This window comes from Chionomys nivalis, chromosome 10 (genome assembly GCF_950005125.1).
Source record: "Chionomys nivalis chromosome 10, mChiNiv1.1, whole genome shotgun sequence".
NCBI lineage: Eukaryota > Metazoa > Chordata > Mammalia > Rodentia > Cricetidae > Chionomys > Chionomys nivalis.
The window spans coordinates 17,919,139-17,945,627 of record NC_080095.1 but is presented as its reverse complement, the minus strand read 5'-3'; the positions used below and the strand labels follow the sequence as shown (position 1 = coordinate 17,945,627).

The window sequence follows — 26,489 nt, the reverse complement described above, 5'->3', positions numbered from 1 at the left end:
ATTGGAATGGATGGCCCATGGTTACAGTGTTATATCTTCAGGTGGGGAGGGTATGCATAGTTCCCAGTGACAGCCAATGGTCTGTGTCGGGTGTGGGCTTGTTTATTGTATTGGCAGAAAATGCGTAAATATTATTGAACATTAATGGATACCTACATATGTTGTCAGATGACTGAAAAGAAAGACTAATGGAGAACTGTTCTCTTTTTTTACCTCTGCTTGGCCCTCTTCACAATGGACACACGGATTGTTTAACAACGTCTTGAAACGGAGAGCATATGGCAGACCCCTGTGAGTAATTAAGGTCTTGTTTTGATTTGGGACCCTTGTTCTAAAACATTCTATGTACTTCATTGTGTACAAAATAGGATAAATTCTAGGGTCAGAGGGCAATAGAGTTTGACATGTGATGCTGACTGATAATGAACAAAGCACCGAGTTCACCAACTTCAAAGAAAAAGTGAGGGATTTACATATCTTGGTCTCGGGTTTTTTTTTTTAATCATGTGTTTCAGTAGAATCAATGAACAAATAATTTGTTCAATGAAAATGCAAAAGTGAATCAGGAAAGGGAAATGCGTGGATGGATTGGTGCTGGCTACAGGCTCAGTATGAATTACAACAGTGAGTCTGTGCACAAGGAGAATCCAGGCTGTTGACTGTGCTTTATTTAGGTGGAGAGGTCACTTCAGTGTTGGTTTTGCCTTCTCTGCTCTGTACTTCTCAGGATGGACCCTTGTACTGTTCTGAGAAGCTACGAGCTGCACAGTGGCCTTTCTTATACAAGAGTGAGATCAAGGAGCAAGAGAGGCAATGATGTGTTTGGGTGGTCTGTTAGAGACATCCAGTGACTGCTGTTTGGTAAGTAGCAACTATAATTAAAGAAGGCCAATGATGGCCAATGAAATTATGGATTGCTCTGAAATCCATTGTATTGATGAATTGATTATTGATTAACTAGTTTTATAATGTGAATGCTGATAAAAGAGATGTACTCTATGGCATAAATAGGCTAACTTTAGGGATAACCGTGGAGGTTTGCTTCCCATGAGTGATGGTTCATAGACGGTTAATGGTGTTAGAGAATTGAAAAATAAATTAGTAAACAAGTGTAGATTTTTCTATGAGGAAAAAAAGACACCTCAAAGTTTTGGCCCAATGATTACAATTAGTGGTATATTAGCGGTCACACAGGATCTGTTACCCTGTATATCTGGAGGCTGTGGGGTTTTCAGGAATAGGAAGTATGGCCCACTTCCTGGGATCATTTGATAATGATCCAGTGGTCTGATGTGAATGATACATAAAAATTTAATTGTTTATTTTCAGTGGAGTGGTACAGTTTTCTGATTTATTAATTCATATTAACAGAATGGACCAGTCTAACTGAGCCGTGGTGGCACACGCCTTTAAAATCCCAGTATTCGGGAGGCAGAGGCAGGCGGATCTCCGTGAGTTCGAGGCCAGCCTGGTCTACAAAGCAAGTTCCAAGACAGCCAGATCTGTTACACAGAGAAACCCTGTCTCAACTCCTGCCCCCACCCCATAACACACACAGAATTTACAATCTAAACAGATGGCTCGAAGTCATGGATGAAATCAAGTCTTAACTCAGCTACTAAATCATTATGGTTCCATGACACTTTATAGCATACTACAAAACCCAAAACAAAAACCAGAATTAAAAAAACAAAACAAAACAAAATTGAAAACAAACCTTTTCTATTCTCTTTATTGGAAAGGAGTCTCTTGTCAGACAATAGGAGCACTCAGGACACTTGTTTGGGGCCTTTGCTAGCTTGTCCCTGTGTGCTAATGTGTCATAAGTAAATCAATAAACACAAGTGCTGTGAATGAGGATAGATGGATGAGCCTACTAAAGTACAGCCTCGTTATGAGCTTGTTTACCGGAAAAGGGTTTGTTATTCCATGTCTCTAACACTGCTGTCTGTAGATAAAAATAGAAGAAGCCTGTGACCCACGTCAGCAGCCAGCTTATCCAGATGTGCGAGTGCTCATTGTCTCAGTCACAGGTACTTGTGATTTTGTATGCTTTTGACCTTTTGTAAATTAGACAAAGTTATGCAAATATCCAAATTAAAAAACATTTAAAGATAAGATAGCAAGCTAGCTATGTATCAAGTGGGAGTGTACTTAATCCCACGGATTTTGAGTTAATCATTGTGCTACACCAGAGCCCCGTTTAAAAAGAGATCTAGGTTTTCTCCTTCATTTTCCTAGCTGTACATTGCTCCATTTGAGATCTCCCCATTTGTTCCACATTTCTGCCTTAAGAGATCCGTGGCTCAGACATTTGAAGATTTATGATAGATTCATACTAAGCATAGTATGTATGGTGCATAGAGACAGTGTCTAAAGTAAATTAAACGGTGGTGTTGCATAGTAAATGGGATGGTTAGGTTCTGCTCTTGACCATGTACCCCATAGTCCTTGGGTCAGGATGATAGAAATGGTCCCAGTGTACAGGCGTTGCCGAAACCAGTGCAAGGAGCTACAAGGTCCCTGCCTTCATCTGAGGAGTTTGCTTGCCAGTGTCCACTAAGTTCCTAATGAAATCATGAGTTCAGTCAGGAGTATGTCATAGCTAACGTCCTTGTCCTGGTCAATTGTGAGTTCCCAGCTGTTTGGTTAAAAAGAAGACATTAAAGAATCATTCATAGGATAAAAGCATGGTAGAATGGAGAAAATAGATTTTTATAACATTTTAAAACTTTTTTTTAATAATGTGCACAAGGGTTGTATCTTGCATGAGGCCAAGAGGCCAGCTAATGCTCTTCCTTCATTCGAATTTTTGCTCACTGTATGTGTTAAAAATGTGACCATACATAGAATCAATGTGCAGGAAACCAAGACTATTTGAACAACTGAGAGTAAACACTCAGAATTTATTTAAATATTAGCACAAAAGTTTAAATGGTCAAATCTAGTTTACTAATTCTTTTAATGTTTTTTTTTTAAATAATATATTTTTCTTATTCTTTGAAAATGTCATATATGTATATGCAGTATCTTGGTCCTATCTGCTCCCAGACACACATCTCTCTATTATTTTCATGTCTTTAAAATATTTTTAAATTATTATATTTTTTAACTTATAGAGTCGGAATAGTACTTCCTAGATACACCTACCTAGGTGTGTGGTTATCCATTGGAGCGTGGGCAACCTGCTGATGGCCAACTCCCCCAGAAAAGTAGTTTTCTATCCCCAACTTTTTTTTTTTTTTGGTTTTTTGAGACAGGGTTTCTCTGTGGTTTTGGAGCCTGTCCTGGAACTAGCTCTTGTAGACTAGGCTGGTCTCGAACTCACAGAGATCCGCCTGTCTCTGCCTCCCGAGTGCTGGGATTAAAGGCGTGCGCCACCACCGCCCGGCCCCCAACTTTTGATTAGTATACATTAACTGTACATAGTAGTGGGCTCCATTATGGCATTTTCACCTATGAATAGAAGGTGCTTTGATCACATTCGTGCCCCAGTTAGCATCTGTAATCCCACTGATCCCTCACTTTCCCCTTTGTCCCTTTTCACTCTTGTGTCTTGACTGTGTGTGTTTTTGTAAAAAATTGATTTGTCCTCTAAATGTTCCTTACGAGATAAATGCATATGGTACTTTTTATTGTGAAGCAGGAGTACAGAGATGTAAATGCTGCTCCAAGTCAGAGAGCATGGTGGTTCATGCTGTAATTGGAAAAACATGCAGGTTATTCAGGGAAGAGCAAGGAAGGACAACCCAGGATGTGCAGCACATAGCCTCCCAAATGTTTTTATGGCCAAAGCATCTATGACCTTCCGAGGTCTGATGCAAGCGGGGATTTGCATGTTTGTCTCTGTGGGGATGAGCACACAGATTTTAGTAATATTCAGGGATCATCCTCTCCGTCTTTGTTGCATCGCAGGTTTGATTTTGAAGAACAAACATGGAAGTGTGTAACGTGAAGAGAATGGTGTCTGCAGGAGAGCACAGGGTGAGTGAGACAAGATTGGTATTCATGTGTCTCGGTCCCTAAGCTAACCAAGCAGGAAGTGGATTGGGGGAGGCTGCCTGTCGGGGTACAGGTATGGGTAAGTGGGTTGAGTCATGTCATGGGATAGTCAGAGTTCTTTCTTTGGGCCCAATAAGAGTTCAAGTATTCATATGCTGAAGAAAAGCAACAACAAACAAAACCAAAAAAAAAAACCCACCATACCACAAAGTAGTAAATACTAAAACGACTAAGAAAATGGAATTTGAAAGGCATGCATTAATGGAAAATTGTGGCTTTTAAAAAAATTGTTGTTGTTGTTGTTTAGTGAGAGGGTTTCGCTATGTAGTCTTGAAATTTGGATATGCAGACCAAACTGGCCTTGTCCTGACCCAGATCCACTTACCTCGGAGTCCTGGATTAACTGCTACTACACTTGGCCTCTCTTAATAGTTTTTTTTAGCATCATTGCATGTGCGCTTCAGAATAAATACACTGAGCTAACTAAAGCATGTTTATCAAATCCTGGTGCTAAGAGCACAGAGATGACAATTGGCAATAGGGAAATTTTTTCCCTATTAGTAGTTTTTTTAAAAAACATTCACCAAATTGTTCAAGAAATCCATTTATGTTGTTGAAAAATTCAGCCAGAAGCTGCTAAGGGATCAATCCAATATCTGTTCTTCAGTGGACTTTACAGCAGTGTGGTTGGTTCCTGAATGATTGGCCTTGTGAGTGAGATGACTCCCTATGGACAATTTTAATGGATACGGCAATAAATTGATTATATTGGAGGGCAGGTGTTTATTATTGTTAACTAATTAGAAAATTAACAGATAAATATAGTAAAGGGAAAGGAAAAGTTGAAACCCTGACCCAAGACGATGACCGCATGGATTCATCATGGGTACTGAATGATTCATCGGAGAACCTCTGCTTTAGTGCAGAGACGGGGATCTGCTATGTTTGCTTTGCTGGGACTATTCCTGTGCAGACATCAACTGTCCCAAAAAAGGCCACGTTCTTTGGAGTTTTGTGCTTCATGAGTTTTGATTGTTCTTACAAAAACAAAAAGAGTAGCACCAGTGTGAATTGAAGACTTCTTGCCTTGGTTTGGCTGGTAGAGGAATCATTAGCAAGTGTTTATAGGGCCAACTGCATATCAATCACACAAATAGCGACTTCATGAAAATTTTTATTCGTAATGAAAATATGGAAACGGTCATGGATTAATGTAATGAATATGTCAGTGTTAGAGAGCTTCCATCTATAGATTAGTAATAATAGCACCCTTTGTAAGTGGTTGAATATCATAGGATTTCTATTTATACTAAGTGATCAATATGAAAAGTAGAACTGAGTATTGAAAAGAAGACTCAATTCTGGATCATTGATGACCAATGGTACCTTCTGACTCATAGGCAATGGACTCTGGGCCCAGCTTCGTGGTCAATTTTCTATTTGAAATCATTCTATCAGTAAGATGGAATGTATTTGTTTTCAGTTTACGTGTTCATTTATTTCCATCCTGTTCATTTGAAAGCATTGTTGTCTGGCTAGAAATAACTTGTACTTTCATGTCCTCTTTGGCTAGAGATGAGGTAGACAGTATAATTAATAGATAATAGTCCACATCTGGGTCAAGGAAAGGAGCATAAAGAGCCTGCAAATAATGACTTCCTAAATAGCCAACCGAGGGAAGAATGGTAAGCAAAACTAAAATAGATTACCCCATCTTTTTAATGAGCTATTTTGCTTTGATGCCCTGAGCCTGGATGCTCAGAACCAGAGCACACGTCCTTCCATGGGCTTGAGCTCCATGGTTACATGCCTGTGTCAGAAGCTTGAAATGAGGCATAATAATATGCTGTGACTCTTCTGACTTTTCAAAAGAATCGCAGTTCACTAGAGACGCTGAAATGTGCCTTTGGTAGACTGGATTTCTCTATTACGCTGAACCCTTTGTGCATGACCCACCTAGCTTAGTTTATTGTATCCTTCTGAATGCTCTGGAAGCAATTATATAGAAGCATCTTGGTGACTGTTCAAGAGTCTATTTTTACTATATTTATATATATATTTTTTTACAGTTCTTTTTTTTATTAATTAATTTATTTAATTATTAAAGATTTCTGCCTCTTCCCCGCCACCACCTCCCATTCCCTCCCCCTCCCCCAATCAAGTCTTCCTTCCTCCTCAGCCCAAAGAGCAAGCAGGTTTCTCTGCCCTGTGGGAGGTCCAAGGACCACCCACCTCCATTCAGGTCTATTAAGGTGAGCATCCAAACTACCTGGGCTCCCACAAAGCCATTACGTGCAATAGGATCAAGAACCCATTGCCATTGTTCTTCAGTTCTCAGTAGTCCTCATTGTCCATTATGTTCAGCGAGACCGGTTTTGTCCCATGCTTTTTCAGTCCCCGGCCAGCTGGCCTTGGTGAGTTCCCGATAGAACATCCCCATTGCCTCAGTGTGTGGGTGCACCCCTCGCAGTCCTGAGTTCCTTGCTCGTGCTCACTCTCCTTCTGTTCCTCCTTTGGATCGTGAGACTTCAGTCCAGTGCTCCAATGTTGGTCTCTGTCTCTCTCTTCTTTCATCGCCTGATGAAGGTTAATATTCAGGGGGATGCTTATATGTTTTTCTTTGGGTTCACCTTCTTATTTAGCTTCTCTAGAATCACGAATTATAGTCTCAATGTCCTTTATTTATGGTTAGAAACCAAATATGAGTGAGTACATCCCATGTTCCTCTTTTTGGGTCTGGCTTACCTCACTCAGGATAGTGTTTTCAATTTCCGTCCATTTGTATGCAAAATTCAAGAAGTCATTGTTTTTTACTGCTGAGTAGTACTCTAATATATATATATTCCATACTTTCTTCATCCATTCTTCCATTGAAGGACATCTAGGTTGTTTCCAGGTTCTGGCTATTACAAACAATGCTGCTATGAACATAGTTGAGCATATACTTTTGTTGTATGTTTGGGCATCTCTTGGGTATATTCCCAATAGTGGTATTGCTGGGTCGAGAGGTAGGTTGAACCCGACTTTCCTGAAGTCTATGAATTAATCAACAAACTACCATGAAATAGAGAAAGAGAACCAATATGGTTGTTACCTAAGGTCACTTTCCTATGCATCCCGCACCAAAGCCATCTAACAGTGACTCAGCATCCCTTGCCCTGTCTCTGCTAACCACCATTCAACTCCCAACATGAATGAGTTCATGTACTACTTGCCCTTCTGTGCCTGAATTATTTCTCTTTACATTAATGTCTTTGGCTCCATCCACAATATCAATTTTTAAAAATTAATTTGTGTCCCAATAGAATCTGACAAGGGCTTAATAGCCTAGTAATTTTCTTCAGTGGTTGGATTCACACTCACACACATTTAGGTAGCATTAGTTTTACACTCCATATGTTATATGAAAAAGAAAAGGCCATAAACTTGAGAGAGACACAGGGGTCATCCTAAAGGGAGTAGGATGTTGAATATGAACAAAATGTATTGTATACATGTAATTCTCATAGAATAGATAATACAAATACACACACACATTAACCTAAAGAGTCATAAGACTGCAGAAAACTGAAAAGAAAAAAAAAACCTCATCAGAGAGAGGACAGACAGTGTGATTTAAAATATGCAGTGGTCTTTGGTTCCCTTTGAAAGACAGTCAGGTCAGATGCGCCACACATCATATTCTGAGCTTATGAATCATGTTTATTGATTTACTTTAATTAATCACTTAGGATAAAAATAGAAATGTTATAAGTAAAAAGGCAAACATGAACCAGTGATGGTGGCCACTGTCCAATGACCCTTGTAGGGTGAATAAAGCACGTGCAGACTCTGGAGTCAAATGAAAAAGAAATACAGTTCATTGTATCATCAGAAGGTGTCTTCAAGTCAGACTTGGCGAAATCCAAAGTTGGCCTTTGTGTCAAATTAGATGAATGAGAATATCAATCACTCAATTAAGGAAATATTGTTTAACTATAAAAATACATGACTTGGAACACTATAATATGTTAAGCAAACAGTAAGATCCTGATTTAGATGTCTGACTCCCTTACTTGTCCTTCCTTAGCTTAAGATGGTTCAGACTATATGGTGAATCCAGTGTTCTCAATATATGGAAAAGTTTTAAATTCTCTTTTCTTAAGAGGAAAACAAAGACAAAAACCTCACACTGTTAAGTAAATGATTGTACAAATGACTCTAAAGAGCTGGTTCTTATCCTATGGGCTGCGACCTTTTCACAGGGGTCGCATATCAGATATTTATAGTTTCTAACAGTAGCAAAATCTCAGTTATAAAGTAGCAATGCAAATAATTTTATAGCTGGGGTCATTACAACATGAAAAGCTGTATTAAAGGGTGACAGCTTCCAGAAGGCTGAGAACCACCACACTAAGCCAAAGATTAAAGTTAAGGGCCAATGGGGAGAAAGTCTCAATTTTTGTTTTCTTAGATTTTTTTTTTTTAATCATGTGTCCTTTTCCCTACTCTCCCCCATGGTCCTGTGTGAGCTGATGGGATTCTCCGTGGTAACGTTCTCCATGGTCCATCTCTCTCAGGATCCTGGAGAAAAATGTAAGTAATGTTTCTAATTCCTATTTGGGGTTGGGTGCTTGATTTAGTGGGGAATCCACTGTATTTTTAAGATTTTACGGTGTAGTCATATAAGACCAACTGAAACCATTTTACATTTTAGAGTCAAAGGAATAATTATCCTGACTAGCATATGTATGAAGAGCTAAGGATAATTAGCTGAAGGTGTGTATGTACCCAGACAGCAGTCCTGATTACATTAGCTTTGTTCGTTTTGGATTTTTCCAATCATAGGTTTTTAAGGAATATTATTAGTGACTTAATAGATTAGTCGGCACACAATATAGCAATATAGAAATATAAGTGAAGGGATATTGGGCCTTCCCTGGACCAGTGATGACAGCTATCAGTGAACGAGTTGCAGAGGATGAATGGCATGTGTCTAGAACTCTGAGGTCTAACACAATGGATGAAGTGATAAGCAAGGACTGGCGGAGGAGATTGTTAATTTTTCATCCTCTGTTCTGTTACGTACTTTTCAGGATAGATGCCCTAAGAGGATGGATTCTTATGTGAGTCCCCTCTTTGTTGCTCATATCCCTACTATTCATTGTGAGCAGTAGTTAATGTTCTTTTTTTGCTGTATTTTAGGAAAGCTTATTTTAATCTAAAAAAAAACCCTCAAAGGTATCAAAGCAGATCATATATGATATAAGGTTATTAGAAGTATTTAGGGATTATTCCATACAGTAAGAAATGAAGGCAGTAACCAAAACAAAGGGGTTAACAGGTTCAATCTGTAGATGAATGTTAGGGACATTAATTCATATTTTTCTTGCATTGTGTAGTTTCTATATTTCTCTTGGTTCATCCAACAATGCACAAGGATAGCAAATGTTAGAGAAAGGAGAACCATCCAGTGTCTAACGCCACCTCATTTGACAGTAACCACTATCACTTGTTTATGTCTGCCTTTTTATTATTATAAAAACATCAAAGAAGATTGAATAAACAAGTATACAGATGGACAGAGATGAAGAAATTGCAAATGTATACATTTATGCAATCAGGATAAGTATTAGATGTTTTTTTTCTATTGAGGTCTCCCTATATGGACCAGGCTAGCCTCAAACTCCCAGCTCAGCTATACAGGTCAGTTAAGTGCTGGAATTTTATTCATTTGACACAATTTCAGCAGAAATTGACCAAGTGTATTATAATCCTGCACTAAAATGATGTTGACAAGAAATCTTCAATCATTACAATATGTCAATTATAAATCTGAAGTTCTTTAAGGAGAAAATAAATACATTTGCAGTGAGCACGTAGAAGGTTATGCTAAAGAATGGTAGAAACATGAGTCACTGGAGAGACCATGTCCAGCTCTCTGCTCTGCTTTGTATTCCCCAGATGGAGGTGCTGAACAAGAAGCCCTTCTCTGTCGCTCCCTGCTGTGCTGTGAGGATGCCAAGTGAGTAACAGTCACCACGCTTATTTTCCTTGCTTAACTGATTAAAAGTAGCCATGGCATTATGTTAATTATTTTCTTTAGAAGAAGTAGACAATGAGGTAACTATGCCCTGATGGTTTTAACAGTAGATGGGGGAGGGGGATAGAAGAAAAATGAAGCAACTCGATGCTGTCTTTGTTTTTTCTCATTTTGTCTGAAACCAAACAGATAGTTATGGTCAAAGTGACATCCTGATACATGCTTCCCTAGTATAATTTTTCAGGAAGGTTAAGCATATCCATATCCCCCCAAAATAATTTCCTTATTATCCTGAAATTCTGCTGTTTTCTTTTCTACTCCTTTGAGATATTAAGAAACTATGAACAAGACTTTCTCCACAATATATAACAGCCCGGGGTTTCTGAAGGTCATTGAACTATAACAGCAACTTTTCTCTATTCTCTTCTCCCACTAACCCATCTGGTAACCATCCCTCCACTCTCAGCCACCAGTAGATGAACTCTTTCACGTTCCACAGAACGAGACCATACTGTATTTGTCTTTCTGTGCTGAGCCTATCTTCTTCAATGTGATCATCTCCACTGCCATCCATGTCACTAAAAATTACAGCATGCCATTCTCCCTTATGGCTGAAAGTACCGAACATGAAACTTATATCCAGGGTAAATAAGGAGCCTAAAACTCAATAGCAAAAGAACAGAAAACAGTAAATAATTTTTAATAGACAGAAGTATGTATGTCTCAGTCAAGCAGTCTATGAAAGAATGCTTGTCACAATCAACCACCAGAGAAATGCAAATCAGAACCACAGCAAGACCCCCTCACTCCCGTATGGAAGCTGTTATCCAGAAAGTCTAGCAATGATAAGTAAAGGGGTAAATAGAGGGTCTCCTGTGCACACTGTTGATGGGAATGTGAATTTACTAGAACATCATAGAAAACAACATGGAGAGTCTTCAAAAACAAAACGAAAAATCAAAAACAACAACAACAACAAACCCATAGAATTGCCTTATAGTCCAACCACCTTGTGTGTCCGGATGAAAAGGAAATGATGCGTTTGTGACAGAGACACCTGCTCTCCCATAGTCCCTGTGCTGCTGTCTTTGGGTGCCGATAGGGGATAGATTTGAGTAGCCATTAGCTGATGAGGAGATAAAGGAATGTGACAGATAGCATGGGACACTGCTCATCCAAATAAAAGTTAGCTGGAGCCTAATGAGAGATTGATGTCGGCTGCTGTGGTTCCTGATTGATCGCTGCCACGCTGAGGCCAATTAACAAAAGATAAAATCTCAAGTGGCTAGGATTCCACAGACAGATGTTAAGCTGTCCAACGTCATGTTCATTTTTTGTGGATAAGACTGTTTTATTGATTTACTTAATAACTCAGAATAAAGTAAATTCAAATAAAAGATAGGTTAAAGTATGAAGCATTGATGATAGCGGGTGTTGAGAGTGCATGAAACATATCTGGACTCTAATAGCTAACAAAAATGGAGGATCGTCTTTTTCTTGGTAGAAGATATCCTCTAGCCCAGCGGTGCTCATCCCGTGGGTCATAAATCCTTCGGGGATTGAATGACCCTACCACAGGGACTGCATGTCTGATATGCCTGTGAGATGCCTTCGCAAAGTAGTTCTCACTCTGTAGGTTGCAAAGCCCTTTGGGAGTGCATATCAGCTCTTTACATTATGATTCATAACAGTAGCAAAATTACAGTTCTAAGGTAACAATGAAAATAATTTCATGGTTGGGAGACACCACAATGTGAGGAACTGAATCAAAGGGTTGCAGCGTTGGAAAGTTTGAGAACCACTCATCTGGACATAGTTAGAGAGTTTTAAGGACCCGAAGGCTGGCGCCTATGTTGGTAATTGTTGCTTATGACATTAGAATTAAGCAGTGGAACTATAAGTCCATCAATTACTGATGTATTAGTCAAATATAAACCTGAAGTGCATCAGGGACACTTTGAGATGTTGTGAAAACAGTAACAGGCAGTGGGTGTAGCTCCTACGCTTCTGTCCTCAGCTGTCATGGGCATCAGATCGTCAGGCCTTGTTTATCGTCTGGATGTGGGGCTGTGTTAAATTTGTTTCTACATCTTTTGTTAAGGTAAAAGCTTGCATCATTAATTTAAATGAGTGAATGAGTTAATTCTGAAAGCAAAGCTAAAAACCAAAGGTCTGTGAAGAGAATGTCCCCAGCTTTTTGTTTTTTCTGTTTATCTGCCCGCTCTGTGTTCTTCCCGATGGAATCATCTGAGCTGGGGCTGGGATTTTCCATGGCTGGCGTTCAGTTGTGCTTTCTCACTGGTATCCGGACATCAGGGTGAAGAATAAGTATAGATCTTGCTTTGTTTTTCATGGACAGTTTACTCTCTGTTTTAAAAATATGCGGAGATAGAAGGTCCAGCGCACTCATTTGGGGCCTAGGATGGATATTTTAACTGAGTAACTGATGTAACGAAAAGTTGACCTTAGATAACCAAAGTCTGTGGGTATTATATCCCAAACAGCATATCCTTCATATATTGGCTTCAAGATGCATCACTGGTGGATTAATGGATTACTAAGCAAACACTGTAGATAAAAATAAAGAGAAACTGGCCTGTCCCTCCATCAGTGACCATAACTGCCAGTACATGAGTCCCAGATGATGAATGACGTGTGTCTGAAGCTCTGAGGTCCCACAAAAATGATAAATGCAAGGAAGGACCTGTGGAAGAGAAAGTCACTTTTTATCCCTTGTTCCGTTCTGTGCTCCCAGGAGTTGCTACTCCCAGGGAGATGTCTGTCTGTGTATTCCACAGTCCCCCATTCTTTAGTCACATTGCTAGGTTAGATCTTGGGACAAGGGTAAACGGTGGTTACATTTTTTTATTATGTAGATGACATTAAAGGTTATGCTTTCTATGAATGGACAGTGTAAAATCTAACCATGTATATGTAATACCTATAGCTCATATGTAGTAGCATATAGAGTCACACAGATAGAAAACAGATTTATTATTGGAGCAAATACACTGACATTAGAAAGCTCTTTGCAAGACAAGTGACTTAGTGATTAAATCGGAAGACAAAGTAGAAGCTCTAGAGGGAAACAGGTCCAGTCCGGGATGGATGATGATTTTGAGCTCCCTTCTCTAAAGTCTTCCTCCTTATCATGTGGCCACTGGTCTCTCATGAATTTGACTGCCATAGCAGCTGATGGGCACAGAGCTGGCCTTCTCCCTCTCTGCCTCCAGCAGCTGCTGAAGTTTACAGCTTGTCTTGAGGGGTTTTGTGGTTATTTTTTTCTCTGATAAAATCATCCTGGTTCTTCCATTCTTAATTTGACTGAGAAACCGTCAAAGCGGACCTCAGTTTCCCCGGTGTCACCTCATGACAGCACCTCCAACTGGACACCGAGTGTTCAAACACATGAACCAAGGGGGTGTTTCCCATGGAAACTGTAGCAGAGTGATCATGCTCTAGATGTGTGGCGATTTGATAGCTTTTTAAAGGAACAACAAAAATCTACTTTAAAGTGTCAGTGAATGGTGGCTTAAATGACTTTCTAAACATAAAGTGTACTGAAGAGGCAAAGGACAAGATATCTAAGTGTGCTCTGTTCCCGGTGGTTCCCTTCCACAGAACCGGGTATTTTTAAACTTACGTGGCCTGTGTTATATTGCCAGTAGGAGCTAGGAATGTGACGTGTGTGTGTTGGGGGGTTAATTCTTTGTTCTTATCTCAGTTTGCATGGACTATGTGGGAGACCCCACTGCATGTTTGAAGGGCAGAACGTTTCGCTCCACCTTCTTTTGTTACTAGTGTAATCGGGGTTCTAGATGAACCTTACCTGAGTAGTGCATGTACAAAATACAAATACGATGTTAAGATTTATATTAACACGGGCATTATTCTGGGTCTGTATCACAGCTATACTCGGGGTGGCAGCATTTGAATCTAGACCTTTTAGAAAAGATTTAGGAAAACTAGTGTGTTAATGATGATTATAGTTCCCATACACCTGTCACGTTGTCTTTAGCCCACACAAGTCAAACTTACGCAGCAAATAACAAACTAATCTACAATAATATGTGTGCTTCTTACACGCTGGACTCAAATTTAAAAAAAAAAAGTTTTGGACAAAACAAAACAGTTAGCTACACTGTTGTTATTATTATGCACCATATGCACGGGTATAATTTGCATTCTAAAACCTATAGATTTACAGTTAAATAATAATTGATACAAAGCTCAAAAATTTTATGTTTATCTAATTTAAAAAAATAAGATAAACAGGAATCAGTAGGGTGGACTCTAAGTGGCCTGAGGGATGACAACTGTCAGCATCTGCGTGTCAGATGACAGGCCTAGGTGTCTGGCGATCAGAGATGCCACACACAGAAAAGTGAATAATCAAAGTTAGGCAAGGATGTTTCCCATTTCTGCCTCTCTTCCTCTTTCTGTTGCGCTCCCTAGAGTGGGCATTTCTATGGGGATCACGCCATCTTCCATGGTCACCAGCTGACCAGTCGCCTGTGTTAGAGCGTAGAGCCAATGCAAATGCTAGCTGGTCGTATTGACATGATTTAGGTGGTCTGTGAAGGCTGTTTACTGCCCTGTTTAGCAGTGACGGGTATGGGGCAGTGAGATGCCTCAGCACAAAAGCCTGATGTCCTTAGCTGGATACTTAGAACCCTAAAGATCTCCTGCTGTTTCCACGGCTCTCGTTCCCAACACAGATAAATAAGTATATAAACAATTACGTGAAATATGATTTCATTAGGTCAATTGTGATTGATGAAACAAATTAAATTGTCATGAATTAGAGCATTGAATTGGATGTGCCTGTAAGACCAATGCTCATCACAGAAGGAAAATTAGTGTGAGCTGTTTCTTTGCACAGGAGGAGGTTCTATCCTCTTTCAGTGTTCGGGAAAGATAATAGGGATTTCCATTGTAATTAATGAATAAAGTATTAAATAAATAGTCAACATTAAATGAGTTGGTACGAGTCCAGGATGATACTCATGAATCAGTCTCAGAGGTCCATCTGGCGGCAGGTGTGCACTCCATGTTCACCTATTTCATGTTTTAATTTAATTCATTGTGTCTTGAATATCAGTCAAACAATAAAAATAGAAAAGCATAGAAAAAGAGAAAAGAGGGAAGATTACTCTAATTATAAACATAAGGAACAAGACAAAAACACCCTACAGTATACCAACATATTTCAAAAAGTAGCAAGGGTCATGTGAATCATTATTTTGTGTAAAGATGGGATAGAGAAAATTATAGATAATGTCTATCTTCTTGCTTAGTTGGAAGTAGGTCATTTTGTAAAGGATAATATAAATAATTTCTAAATAATGATATAATGCGTAAATACTTCATTGTAAGAAAACATCAAAGAGAAATGGAGGGGTGCATTAATGTGGTCTAAACACCCTAAGAAATGCTTTCAAATGACTCACAGGCTTGTCCATGCACAGTAGCCTAGAGCGACAGTGCTGGGCAAAGCTGAGGGTAGACAAGAGCAGCAGGCTTCTCTTGGTGGAGCTTACCATCTGTGTAAGTGTCATGGAATTACAGGTTTCCTGTCAAGTCACTCTTACTGTGATACTGGTAGAAGGGAAATATGTTGTCTGTAAAGGCAAACTACAATATAGAAAAGATGGCATCTCTGATGCATTAAGTCTCTACAGGTTGGAGGTTAATGGACTTGCCTTTTAATATTTTGGTACTATATGAGTTTATTGTAGAAATAATCAATAATTCAATGTAGATGTGAAGGAGAAGGGACCAACTATGAAAGTATTGATATATTATGATGGCATTTGATTGATGATTTATGAATAAATGGGAGATAGAAATAAAAACCCAGAGAATATGGCAGCCTACAGTGTCAAGCAATAGAGACAGCTATGCAGAAAACCCAACACTTGTTAATCTTTGGTTCAGGCATGATCTAAAGTTAATGAGACAGGTAGACAAAATTGAATTAACTGAATGGAAGGAGGTAGCTAAAATAATATTACCAAAGTACATAAAGAGTGGAAAAGTGGAAAAGCAGATTTTCCACAGGAGATGGGTAGTGAAGAAAGTGATTAGCCATGAATTTACCTCAGTCTCAGTTTAAGGAAATTCTGGTCTACAGGACAGGCAAAAGAAAACCTGACAATCAACAAATTAAAATAAGAATGAGGAGGGGATTTAAGAAGAAAAGTTTCAATATTTAAATTGGATTCTATAACTTCTACTACACAGATATGTTAAAATGGCAGACAGACTACAAGTATGTTAAGAATACAAGGAAAAAGAGACATCAGTCTAGAGCCCATGGTAGCTGACAACCGCAGCATTGGTCCTCCCCTGCAAAACCTAAGAGGAGGTAAGGAGAGTCCTCTTCAAAGCTTCATGGTGAGGAAGGGTAGAGAAAACAGCAGTGAACTCACTGCGGGCTGTAAGGGCAGGTGGTGAGGTCTCTCAGTGCAGAGTAGCTTCCTCTAGTGTGGCCTCCAGAGCTGCCACACTGAGTAGTAAGTGAGCCAATCCCACTGGCTCCAGACAGAGTGGCCAATCAGGGACCGATGATGAGATCTGGTGGCGTCTGAGTGTTTCTCAATGACAGCCATGTGAACAGATATCTGAGGTCAGACACAGAGCAGTCTACCTTGGCCCAGCTTTCCTTTTACCATAGTTATTGGTCTGGGAGGAAAGAACAGGACCAGAACTGGAATCAGTTAATAGGTAGTTGACAAGGGAAAATGGCTGGGTGATGGGCAAGATTAGAACAAAGTTCTCGGGAAAGGAAAAGTTCCTGAGTGAAGAAAATCATGGCCATGTGTCTCCACAGGCCTTGTGAAAGGTCAGGAGATGAGGTGCTGTCTTGATGCAGGACAGGACACTCTACTTGGAAGAGTACTAGTCATTTTCCCTAGAAAATGACCAGAAATCAGTATTCTCTGTGAAAAGACCTGAGAGATGCAGCCTGGGAAAACAAGAGGGCATTGACTAATGACCAACATTCTCATCATGGTCTCTCCATCCTCTGCTCTGTACCCTTCAGAAAGGCTGACCCGACTGATGGTACCAGAATGCTGAGATTGAGACTCCACTCAAACCAATGTGGTACTGTGAGAGCCTAGTGCCTTGAAGAATGAGAAGAAACCTTCTGAGGATCATTGGGTCAAGAATAGAGGTATGTGCAGTTGCATTAATAAGTTTTATAATTATAGAGTCCAGAAAGTATTGGCTAAGACAGGCTTTGATGGGAACCTGTTGAGAAAAACCAACAGAAATGCATCCAATTCTGTGATCACTGTGTTTCAAAAAGCACCTAAGAAATCCAGCCCTGTAGGAGGTCAGGGAGAGAGGGGGCCCATCCACGACCGATGATGAGATCTGGTGGCGTTGGAGTGATACTCTCGATGAACGCCAAGTATCCAGAAATCTGAGGTCAATCACAATGCCCGCTTTAACGTGATAAACTGTGGATGCAGGCCCATAGGCACATGCCTGTCCCTTGCGGACAGTTGATTGTGGGCTGGATAGCAGTGCGAAAATACTAGTTAGAATCAAGAGTCGTGCAGCCTGTGGTCTGCCCTGTAGTTTTGTCAGCCTGAGGTTGACCATCTATTTTAACATTCTCAATAGTAAGTCCAATTCCTTATAGAGAAAGCTTGTATGCAACCCCCCTTGAAAGGTAGCAACTATGAATCTCTGGGAAGAGAATGTCTAAATATTTCTATTCCCTTTTTGCCTTGTCTACTCCAGAGAGGCAACCGAAGTGATAGCAGAAGTTGGTCATGATGATGATATCCCGGAATGCCATGGTGTCATTTCACAGCCTATGGTGGCTGACAACAACATTGATCCTCCTGTTGGCACCTGATGACAGGTAGGAATGGTCACGTTAAGAGTCTTATGGAAGGCAGGGCACAGAAAATAGCAGTGAACTCACTGTGGGCTGTAAGGGCAGGTGGTGAGGTCTCCCAGTGCAAAGTAGGTTCCTCCTATGTGGCCTCCTGAGCTGCCACACTAAGCAGTGAGTGAGCCAATCCCTCTGGCTCCAGACAGAGCTGCCAACCAGGGACCGATGATGAGATCTGGTGGCGTCTGAGTGTGTCTCGATGACAGCCATGTGAACAGATATCTGAGGTCAGGCACAGAGCAATCTCTCTTTGATCGCTTTTGGTGCTCCCTGAGTTCTTTGTCAGAGAAGAGAGCAGGGCCAATCTGGAATTAGGTCCAAGCACATTAGCCAAGGAGATATGGCTGGCAGCTGGGCTGGTTTGCAAGAAAATGGGTGGGGCTATATGGGTTCCTGAGTGGAGAAAATCTCGCCTGAGAGTCTCCATAGCCTTGGGAAAGGAAGGAGTGATACGAGGTGCTGTCCAATTCTGGATAGAAAGCTTTACTTGGACAAGTGCCAGTCATATCTTCTTGGAAATGGCAAGAAATTAGTGCACCTATGAATAGACCAAAGAGCTGCAACCTAGGTAAAGAAGAGGACATTGAATAATGGCTGACATTCTCATCATGGTCTCTCGATCCTTTGCTCTGTACCCTTTAGACAGGTCAACATGTCCGATGGTGCCATGCTGAGATGGGAACCCATTCAAACCACTGTTGTCCTGTGGTAGCCAGGAGCACTGAAGACTGAGAGGCGACCATCTGACCTTCATTTGGGACCAGATAAGAGGTCTGTGTATTGACTTTAGGTGATTGTACATTAACAGAGTCCAGAAAGTAATATATATCCCATTATGTGTTCACTGCATTCAAGAGAGCACCCAAAAATCCAGCCCTGCAGGAGGTCAGGGAGAGAGGGGCCCCATCCACGACTGATGATGAGATCTGGTGGCATTTGGGTGATACTCGATGAACACCTAGTATCCAGAAATCTGAGGTCAATCCCGATGCCAGCTTTAATGTCCTAAGCTGTGGATGGAGGCCATAGGCTCTTGACCGTCCCTTGTGGACTGTGATTTGTGGGCTGGATAGCTATGTGAAAATACTACTTAGATTCAAGAGCAGTGCAGCCTGTGGTCTGCCTTGTACTTTTGTCAGCCTGAGATTGACCATCTACTTTAATATGCGGGATGATGAGCCCAATACCTTAGAGAGAAAGCTTGTATGCAACTGCCCTTGAAAGGTAGATATTTGGAGTCCAAGAAGAGAAAGTCTCAATATTTCTATTCCCTTCTCTACCTTGTCCCTTCCAGAGATGCAACCGAAGTGACAGCAGAAGTTGGCCATGTTCGTGATTTCCTGGGATGCCATGGTGTCAGTACATTCCCCATGGGGGCTGACAGCAACAGCATTGATCCTCCTGTTGGTACCTGATGACAGGTAGGAATGGTCACGTTAAGAGCCTTATGGCAGGCAGGGCACAGAAAATAGCAGTGAACTCACTGCAGGATTAAGGGCAGGTATTGAGGTCTCCCAGTGCAGAGTAGGTTCCTCTAGTGTGGCCTCCCGAGCTGCCACACTGAGCAGTGAGTGAGCCAATCCCGATGGCTCTGGCAGAGTGGCCAACCAGGGACCGATGATGAGATCTGGTGGCGTCTGAGTGTTTCTCAATGACAGCCATGTGAACAGATATCTGAGGTCAGGCACAGAGCAAACTTTCTTTGACCGCCTTTGGTGCTTCCTGAGTTACTTGTTCAAGAGGAAAGAGCAGGGCTAATCTGGAATCAGGTCTAAGCCCATTAGCCAAGGGATATGGCTGGCAGCTAGGCTGGTTTGCAAGAAAATGAGCAAGACATTATGGGTTCCTGGGTGGAGAAAATCATTATTAGGTGTTCCCACAGGCCTCGTGCAACAAAGCAGTGGTACGGGGTGCTGTCCCAATACAGAATAACATGCTTTACTTGGAAAAATGCCAGCCATTATCTCGAGATAATGCAAGAAATTAGTGTCCCCGCGAAGACATCAAAGAGGTGCACCTTAGGTATAGAAAAGGACATTGAATAATGGTCCACATTCTCATCATGATTTCTCGATCATGTGTTCTCTACCCTTCAGAAAAGCCAACATGTCTAGGTGCCAGCATGGCGTGATGGGAAACCATTCAAACAAGGATGGTCCCTGTGTGAGCCCAGAGCCCTGAAGACTGAGAGGCAACCATCAGACATTCATTTGTGACCAGATTACAGGTGTGTGCATTGACTTTAGGTCTTTTTACATTAACAGTGCCCACAAAGTAATGTATATCATTTTGTGATCACTGTGTTCCTCAGAGCATCTATGAAATCCAGCCCTACAGTTGGTCAGGGAGAGAGGGGTCCCATCAACGACCGATGATGAGATCTGGTGGCGTTTGAGTGATACTCGATGAACGCCAAGTATCCAGAAATCTGAGGTCCATCCTGATGTGCTAAGCTGTGGATGGAGGCCCATAGGAACATGTCCGTCCCTTGTGGACCTGTGGATTGTGGGCTGGATAGTTATATGCAAATACTACTTAGAATCAAAAGCCGCGCAGCCTGTGGTCTGCCTTGTATTTTTTTCATCCTGAAGTGGACCATCTACTTTATTATTCCCAATCATAAGCCCAATTCCTTAGAGAGAAAGATTGTTTGCAACCACCCTTGAAAGGTAGATATTGTGAGTCTCTGGGAAGAAAAAGTCTAAATATTTCTATTCCCTTCTCTGTCTTGTTTCCTACAGAGAGGCAGCCGAAGTGATGGCAGAAGTTGGCAATGATGGTGATATCCCAGGATGCCATGGTATCAGTGAAGAAGCCCCTGGTGACTGATAGCAGCTTCATTGATCCTCTCGTTGGCACCTGATGACAGGTAGGAATGGTCACATCAAGAGCCTTATGGCAGGCAGGGTACAGAAAATAGCAGTAAACTCACTGTAGGCTGTAATGGCAGGTAGTGAGGTCTCCCAGTGCAGTGTACCTTCCTCTAGCGTGGCCTCCCGAGCTGCCACACTGAGCAGTGTGTGAGCCAATCCCAATGGCTCCAGACAGAGCGGCCAACCAGGGACCGATGATGAGATCTGGTGGCGTCTGAGTGTTTCTCGATGACAGCCATGTGAACAGATATCTGAGGTCAGGAACAGAGCAATCTCTCTTTGATTGCTTTTGGTGCTCCCTGAGTTCTTTGTCAGAGAAGAGAGCAGGGCCAACCTGGAAATTAGGTTCAAGCCCATTAGCCAAGGGGATATGGCTGGCAGCTAGGCTGGTTTGCAAGAAAATGGGTGGGGTATCATGAGTTCCTGAGTGGAGAAAATCTCGCCTGAGAGTCTCCATAGCCTTGGGAAAGGAAGGAGTGATATGAGGTGCTGTCCAATGCCGGATAGAAAGCTTTACTTGGAGAAGTACCAGTCATTTTTTCTTGGAAATGGCAAGAAATTAGTGCACCTATGAATAGACCAAAGAGCTGCAACCTAGGTAAAGAAGAGGACATTGAATAATGGCCGACATTCTCATCATGGTCTCTCGATCCTTTGTTCTGTACCCTTTAGACAGGCCAACATGTCTGATGGTGCCAGCATGCAGAGATGGGAACCCATTCAAACCACTGTTGTCCTGTGGTAGCCAGGAGCACTGAAGACTGAGAGGCAACCACCTGACCTTCATTTGGGACCAGATTAGAGGTGTGTGCATTGACTTTAGGTGATTTTACATTAACAGAGTCCAGAAAGTAATGTATCCCATTATGTGATCACTGCATTCAACAGAGCACCTAGGAAATCCAGCCCTGCAGGAGGCCAGGGAGAGAGGGGTCCCATCCACGACCGATGATGAGATCTGGTGGCGTTTGAGTGATACTCTTGATGAACGCCAAGTATCCAGAAATCTGAGGTCATTTGCAATGCCCGTGTTAACATGCTAAGTTGTGGATGGAGGCCCATAGGCACATGCCCGTCCCTTGTGGACTGTGATTTGTGGGCTGGATAGCTATGTGAAAATACTACTTAGATTCAAGTGTTGCGCAGCCTGTGGTCTGCCTTGTACTTTTGTCAGCCTGAGATTGACCATCTACTTTAATATGCGGGATGATAAGCCCAATACCTTAGAGAGAAAGCTTGTATGCAACGCCCCTTGAAAGGTAGACATTTTTGGTCCAGGAAGAGAAAGTCTACATATTTCTATTCCCTTTTCTACCTTGTCCCCTCCAGAGAGGCAACTGAAGTTATGGCAGAAGTTGGCCATGTTCGTGATTTCCTGGAATGCCATGATGTCAGCACATGCCCCATGGTTGCTGACAACAACAGCATTGATCCTCCTGTTGACACCTAATGACAGGTAGGAACGGTCACATTAAAAGCCTTTTTTTGCATGCAGGGTACGGAAAATAGCAGTGAACTCACTGCTGACTTTTAGGGCAGGTATTGAGGTCTCCCAGTGCAGAGTAGGTTCCTCTAGTGTGGCCTCCCAAGCTGCCACACTAAGTAGTGTGTGAGCCAATCCCGATGGCTCCAGACAGAGCTGTCAACCAGGGACCGATGATGAGATCTGGTGGCGTCTGAGTGTGTCTCGATGACAGCCATGTGAACAGATATCTGAGGTCAGGCACAGAGCAGTCTACCTTGCTTCTAACCAAGTTATTGGTCTGGGATGAATGAACGGGTTCAGTCTTGGAATCAAGACTAGGTAGTTGACCAAGGGAATATGGGTGGCTGCTACGCAAGATTACAACAAAGTCCCTGGGAAAGTGAAATTTCCTGAGTGGAGAAAATCATGGCCATGTGTCTCCACAGGCCTTGTGAAAGGTGCAGAAGATGAGGTGCTTTCTTGATGCAGGACAAAACCCTTTACTTGGAAGAGTACCAGTTATTTTCTCTTGAAAATGGCCAGAAATTAGTGTTCCCTGTGAAGATACCTAGGAGATGCAGCCTAGGGAAACAAGAGGGCATTGACTAATGGCCAACATTCTCATCATGGTCTCTCCATCCTCTACTTTGTACCCTTCAGGAAGGCTGACCTGACTGATGGTACCAGGGTTTAGAGATCGAGGCCCCAGTCAAACCACTGTGGTACTGAGAGCCTAGAGTACTGAAGAATGTGAAGAAACTATCTGAGGATCATTGGGTCAAGGTTAAAGGTAAGTGCAATTGTATTAATGAGGATTATAATATAGAGTCCAGAAAGTATGACTAAGACAAGGTTTAATGAGAACCTGTTGAGAAAAACCAACAGAAATATAACCACAGATCACCTATGAAATCCAGCCCTGCAGGAGGTCAGGGAGAGAGGGGGCCCATCCACGACCGATGATGAGATCTGGTGGCGTTGGAGTGATACTCTCGATGAACGCCAAGTATCCAGATATCTGAGGTCATTTTCAATGCCGGCGTTAACATGCTACGTTGTGGATGGAGGCCCATAGGCACATGCCCGTCCCTTGCGGACAGTGGATTTTGGGCTGGACAGCTAGGCTAAAATACTACTTAGAATCAAAAGTCGTGTAGCCTGCGTTCTGCTTTGTATTTTTGTCACCGTGAGGTTGACCATCTACTTTAATATGCAGGATGATGAGCCCAATACCTTAGAGAGAAAGCTTGTATGCAACTCCCCATGAAAGATAGACATTGTGGATCTCCAAGAAGAGAAAGTCTCAATATTTCTATTCCCTTCTCTACCTTGTCCCTTCTAGAGAGGCAACCGAAGTGATAGCAGAAGTTGGCCATGTTCGTGATTTCCTGTGATGCCTTGATACCAGTTCAGACCCTATGGTGACTGACAGCAACAGCATTGATCCTCCTATTGGCACGTGATGACAGGTAGGAATGGTCATGTCAAGAGCCCTTATGTCAGGCAGGGTATGGGAAATAGCAGTGAGATCACTGCAGGCTTTCAGGGCAGGTTTTGAGGCCTTACAGTGCAGAGTAGGTTCTTCTAGTGTGGCCTCCCGAGCTGCCATACTGAGCAGTGAGTGAGCCAATCCCGATGGCTCCAGCAGAGCGGCCAACCAGGGACCGATGATGAGATCTGGTGGCGTCTGAGTGTGTCTCGATGACAGCCATGTGAACAGATATCTGAGGTCAGGTACAGAGCAATCTCTCTTTGACCACTTTTGGTGCTCCCTGAGTTCTTTGTCAGAGAAGAGAGCAGGGCCAACCTGGAATTAGGTCCAAGCCCATTAGCCAAGGGGATATGGCTGGCAGCTAGGTTGATTTGCAAGAAAATGGGTGGGGCTATATGGGTTCCTGAGTGGAGAAAATCTCTTTTGAGAGTCTCCACAGACCTCGAGCAATAAAGCAGTGATACGAGGTGCTGTCCCAATTCAGCATAGCAGGCTTTTCTTGGAAAAGTGCCAGTCATTTTGTCTTGGCAATGACAAGAAATTAGTGTCTCTGTGAAGATACCAAAGAGGTGCAGCCTAGGTAAAGAAGAGGACATTGAATAATGGCCAACATTTTCATCATGGTCTCTCGATCCTTTGTTCTCTCCCCTTCAGACAGGCCAACACGTCTGATGATGACAACATGATGAGATGGGAAACCATTCAAACCACAGTGGTCCCTGCGGGAGTCCAGAGACATGAAAACTAAGAGGCAACCATCTGACCTTCATTTTGAACAAGATTTGAGGTGTGTATACTGACTTTAGGTGATTTTACATTAACAGAGTCCAGAAAGTAATATACCCCATTATGTGGTCACTGTGTTCTACAGAGCACCCATGAAATCCAGCCCTGTAGGAGGTCAGGGAGAGAGGGGGCCCATCCACGACCGATGATGAGATCTGGTGGCGTTGGAGTGATACTCTCGATGAACGCCAAGTATCCAGAAATCTGAGGTCAATCCCGATGCCCGCGTTAACATGTTAAGCTGTGGATGGAGGCCCATAGGCACATGCCTGTCCCTTGCGGACAGTGGATGTGGGGTGGATAGCAGTGCGAAAATACTACTTAGAATTAAGAGTCATGCAGCCTGTGGTCTGGCTTGTATTTTGTCAGCCTGAGGTTGACCACCTACTTTAATATGCGGGATGATGAGTCTAATACCTTAGAGAGAAAGTGTATGCCACTCTGCTTTAAAGATAGACATTGTGTATTTCCTGGAAGAGAGAGTATCAATATTTCTCTTCTTTCTCTGCTTGTCTATACCAGAGAGGCAACCGAAGTGATGGCGGAAGTTGGCCATGATGGTGATTTCCTGGATGCCATGATGTCAGTACAGACCACATGGTGACTGACAGCAACAGCGTTGATCCTCCCTTGATACCTGGTGACAGGTAGGAATGGTCACATTAAGAGTCTTATGGCAGGCAGCATAGGAAAAACAGCAGTGAACTCACTGCTGGCTTTAAGGGCAGGTGGTGAGGTCTCTCAGTGCAGAGTAGCTTCCTCTAGTGTGGCCTCCCGAGCTGCCACACTGAGCAGTGTGTGAGCCAATCCCGATGGCTCCAGACAGAGTGGCCAACCAGGGACCGATGATGAGATCTGGTGGCATCTGAGTGTGTCTCAATGACAGCCATGTGAACAGATATCTGAGGTCAGGCACAGAGCAGTCTACCTTGGCCCAGCTTTCCTTTTACCACAGTTATTGGTCTGGGAGGAAAGAGCAGGACCAGAACTGGAATCAGTTAATAGGTAGTTGACAAGGGAAATTGGCTTGGTATGGGCAAGATTAGAACAAAGTCCTTGGGAAAGGAGAAGTTCCTGAGTGAAGAAAATTATGGCCATGTGTCTCCACAGGCCTTGTGAAAGTTCAGGAGATGAGGTACTGTCTTGATGCAGGACAGGACCCTTTACTTGGAAGAGTACTAGTCATTTTCCCCAGAAAATGACCAGAAATCAGTATTCTCTGTGAAGATACCAAGGAGATGCAGCCTAAGGAAACAAGAGGGCATTGAATAATAACCAACATTCTCATCATGGTCTCTCCATCCTCTGCTCTGTACCCTTCAAAAGGCTGACCTGACTGATGGTACCAGCGTGCAGAGATCGAGACCCCACTCAAACCACTGTGGTACTGTGAGAGCCTGGAGCCCTGAAGTATGTGAAGAAACCTTCTGAGGATATTGGATCAAGATTAAAGGTAAGTGCATTTGCATTAATGAGTTTTATAATTATAGAGTCCAGAAAGTAATGACTAAGATAGGGTTTAATGGGAACTTGTTGAGAAAAACCAACAGAAATATAACCATTTCTGTGATCACTGTGTTCCACTGAGCACCCATGAAATCCAGCCCTGCAGGAGGTCAGGGAGAGAGGGGGGCCCATCCACGACCGATGATGAGATCTGGTGGCATTGGAGTGATACTCTCGATGAATGCCAAGTATCCAGAAATCTGAGGTCAATCCCAATGCCCGCTTTAATGTGCTAAGCTGTGGATGGAGGCCCATAGGCACATGCCCGTCCTTTGTGGACAGTGGATTGTGGGCTGGATAGCAGTGCAAAAATACTAGTTAGAATCAAGAGTCATGCAGCCTGTGGTCTGCCTTGTATTTTTGTCAGCCTGAGGTTGACCATCTACTTTAATATGCAGGATGATAAGACCCATACTTTAGAGAGAAAGTTTGTA

The 26,489-nt window shown here is 42.3% G+C and overlaps 1 long non-coding RNA gene, 11 other non-coding genes and 5 pseudogenes across 12 annotated transcripts; all 17 read left to right on the top strand.

The window, feature by feature from the left end:
* The first annotated feature begins 5,364 nt into the window (after positions 1–5,364).
* LOC130883219 (small nucleolar RNA SNORD113/SNORD114 family) lies at positions 5,365–5,435 on the top strand. The gene has a single exon (XR_009057917.1). It is a non-coding gene; the product is annotated as a small nucleolar RNA SNORD113/SNORD114 family (small nucleolar RNA).
* A 3,486-nt stretch (positions 5,436–8,921) lies between these two features.
* Positions 8,922–8,996, top strand: LOC130883186 (small nucleolar RNA SNORD113/SNORD114 family). The gene has a single exon (XR_009057898.1). It is a non-coding gene; the product is annotated as a small nucleolar RNA SNORD113/SNORD114 family (small nucleolar RNA).
* Positions 8,997–16,583: 7,587 nt separating this feature from the next.
* Positions 16,584–16,658, top strand: LOC130883194 (small nucleolar RNA SNORD113/SNORD114 family). The gene has a single exon (XR_009057903.1). It is a non-coding gene; the product is annotated as a small nucleolar RNA SNORD113/SNORD114 family (small nucleolar RNA).
* Positions 16,659–17,387: 729 nt separating this feature from the next.
* Positions 17,388–17,464, top strand: LOC130883197 (small nucleolar RNA SNORD113/SNORD114 family; annotated as a pseudogene).
* Positions 17,465–18,091: 627 nt separating this feature from the next.
* Positions 18,092–18,166, top strand: LOC130883204 (small nucleolar RNA SNORD113/SNORD114 family). Its single transcript, XR_009057908.1, has one exon. It is a non-coding gene; the product is annotated as a small nucleolar RNA SNORD113/SNORD114 family (small nucleolar RNA).
* Positions 18,167–18,842: 676 nt separating this feature from the next.
* Positions 18,843–18,917, top strand: LOC130883180 (small nucleolar RNA SNORD113/SNORD114 family). The gene has a single exon (XR_009057892.1). It is a non-coding gene; the product is annotated as a small nucleolar RNA SNORD113/SNORD114 family (small nucleolar RNA).
* Positions 18,918–19,543: 626 nt separating this feature from the next.
* LOC130883200 (small nucleolar RNA SNORD113/SNORD114 family) lies at positions 19,544–19,618 on the top strand. Its single transcript, XR_009057905.1, has one exon. It is a non-coding gene; the product is annotated as a small nucleolar RNA SNORD113/SNORD114 family (small nucleolar RNA).
* Positions 19,619–20,297: 679 nt separating this feature from the next.
* LOC130883178 (small nucleolar RNA SNORD113/SNORD114 family) lies at positions 20,298–20,372 on the top strand. The gene has a single exon (XR_009057890.1). It is a non-coding gene; the product is annotated as a small nucleolar RNA SNORD113/SNORD114 family (small nucleolar RNA).
* A 621-nt stretch (positions 20,373–20,993) lies between these two features.
* LOC130883192 (small nucleolar RNA SNORD113/SNORD114 family) lies at positions 20,994–21,068 on the top strand. Its single transcript, XR_009057901.1, has one exon. It is a non-coding gene; the product is annotated as a small nucleolar RNA SNORD113/SNORD114 family (small nucleolar RNA).
* A 679-nt stretch (positions 21,069–21,747) lies between these two features.
* Positions 21,748–21,824, top strand: LOC130883188 (small nucleolar RNA SNORD113/SNORD114 family; annotated as a pseudogene).
* A 631-nt stretch (positions 21,825–22,455) lies between these two features.
* On the top strand, positions 22,456–22,530 carry LOC130883202 (small nucleolar RNA SNORD113/SNORD114 family). The gene has a single exon (XR_009057907.1). It is a non-coding gene; the product is annotated as a small nucleolar RNA SNORD113/SNORD114 family (small nucleolar RNA).
* Positions 22,531–23,223: 693 nt separating this feature from the next.
* On the top strand, positions 23,224–23,300 carry LOC130883213 (small nucleolar RNA SNORD113/SNORD114 family; annotated as a pseudogene).
* Positions 23,301–23,614: 314 nt separating this feature from the next.
* On the top strand, positions 23,615–25,201 carry LOC130882221 (uncharacterized). Its single transcript, XR_009057820.1, has 3 exons — positions 23,615–23,740; positions 24,418–24,550; positions 25,072–25,201. It is a non-coding gene; the product is annotated as an uncharacterized LOC130882221 (long non-coding RNA).
* On the top strand, positions 23,932–24,006 carry LOC130883201 (small nucleolar RNA SNORD113/SNORD114 family). Its single transcript, XR_009057906.1, has one exon. It is a non-coding gene; the product is annotated as a small nucleolar RNA SNORD113/SNORD114 family (small nucleolar RNA).
* Positions 24,688–24,764, top strand: LOC130883196 (small nucleolar RNA SNORD113/SNORD114 family; annotated as a pseudogene).
* A 186-nt stretch (positions 25,202–25,387) lies between the features above and the next one.
* Positions 25,388–25,462, top strand: LOC130883210 (small nucleolar RNA SNORD113/SNORD114 family). Its single transcript, XR_009057912.1, has one exon. It is a non-coding gene; the product is annotated as a small nucleolar RNA SNORD113/SNORD114 family (small nucleolar RNA).
* Positions 25,463–26,189: 727 nt separating this feature from the next.
* On the top strand, positions 26,190–26,266 carry LOC130883189 (small nucleolar RNA SNORD113/SNORD114 family; annotated as a pseudogene).
* The last annotated feature ends 223 nt before the right edge of the window (positions 26,267–26,489 follow it).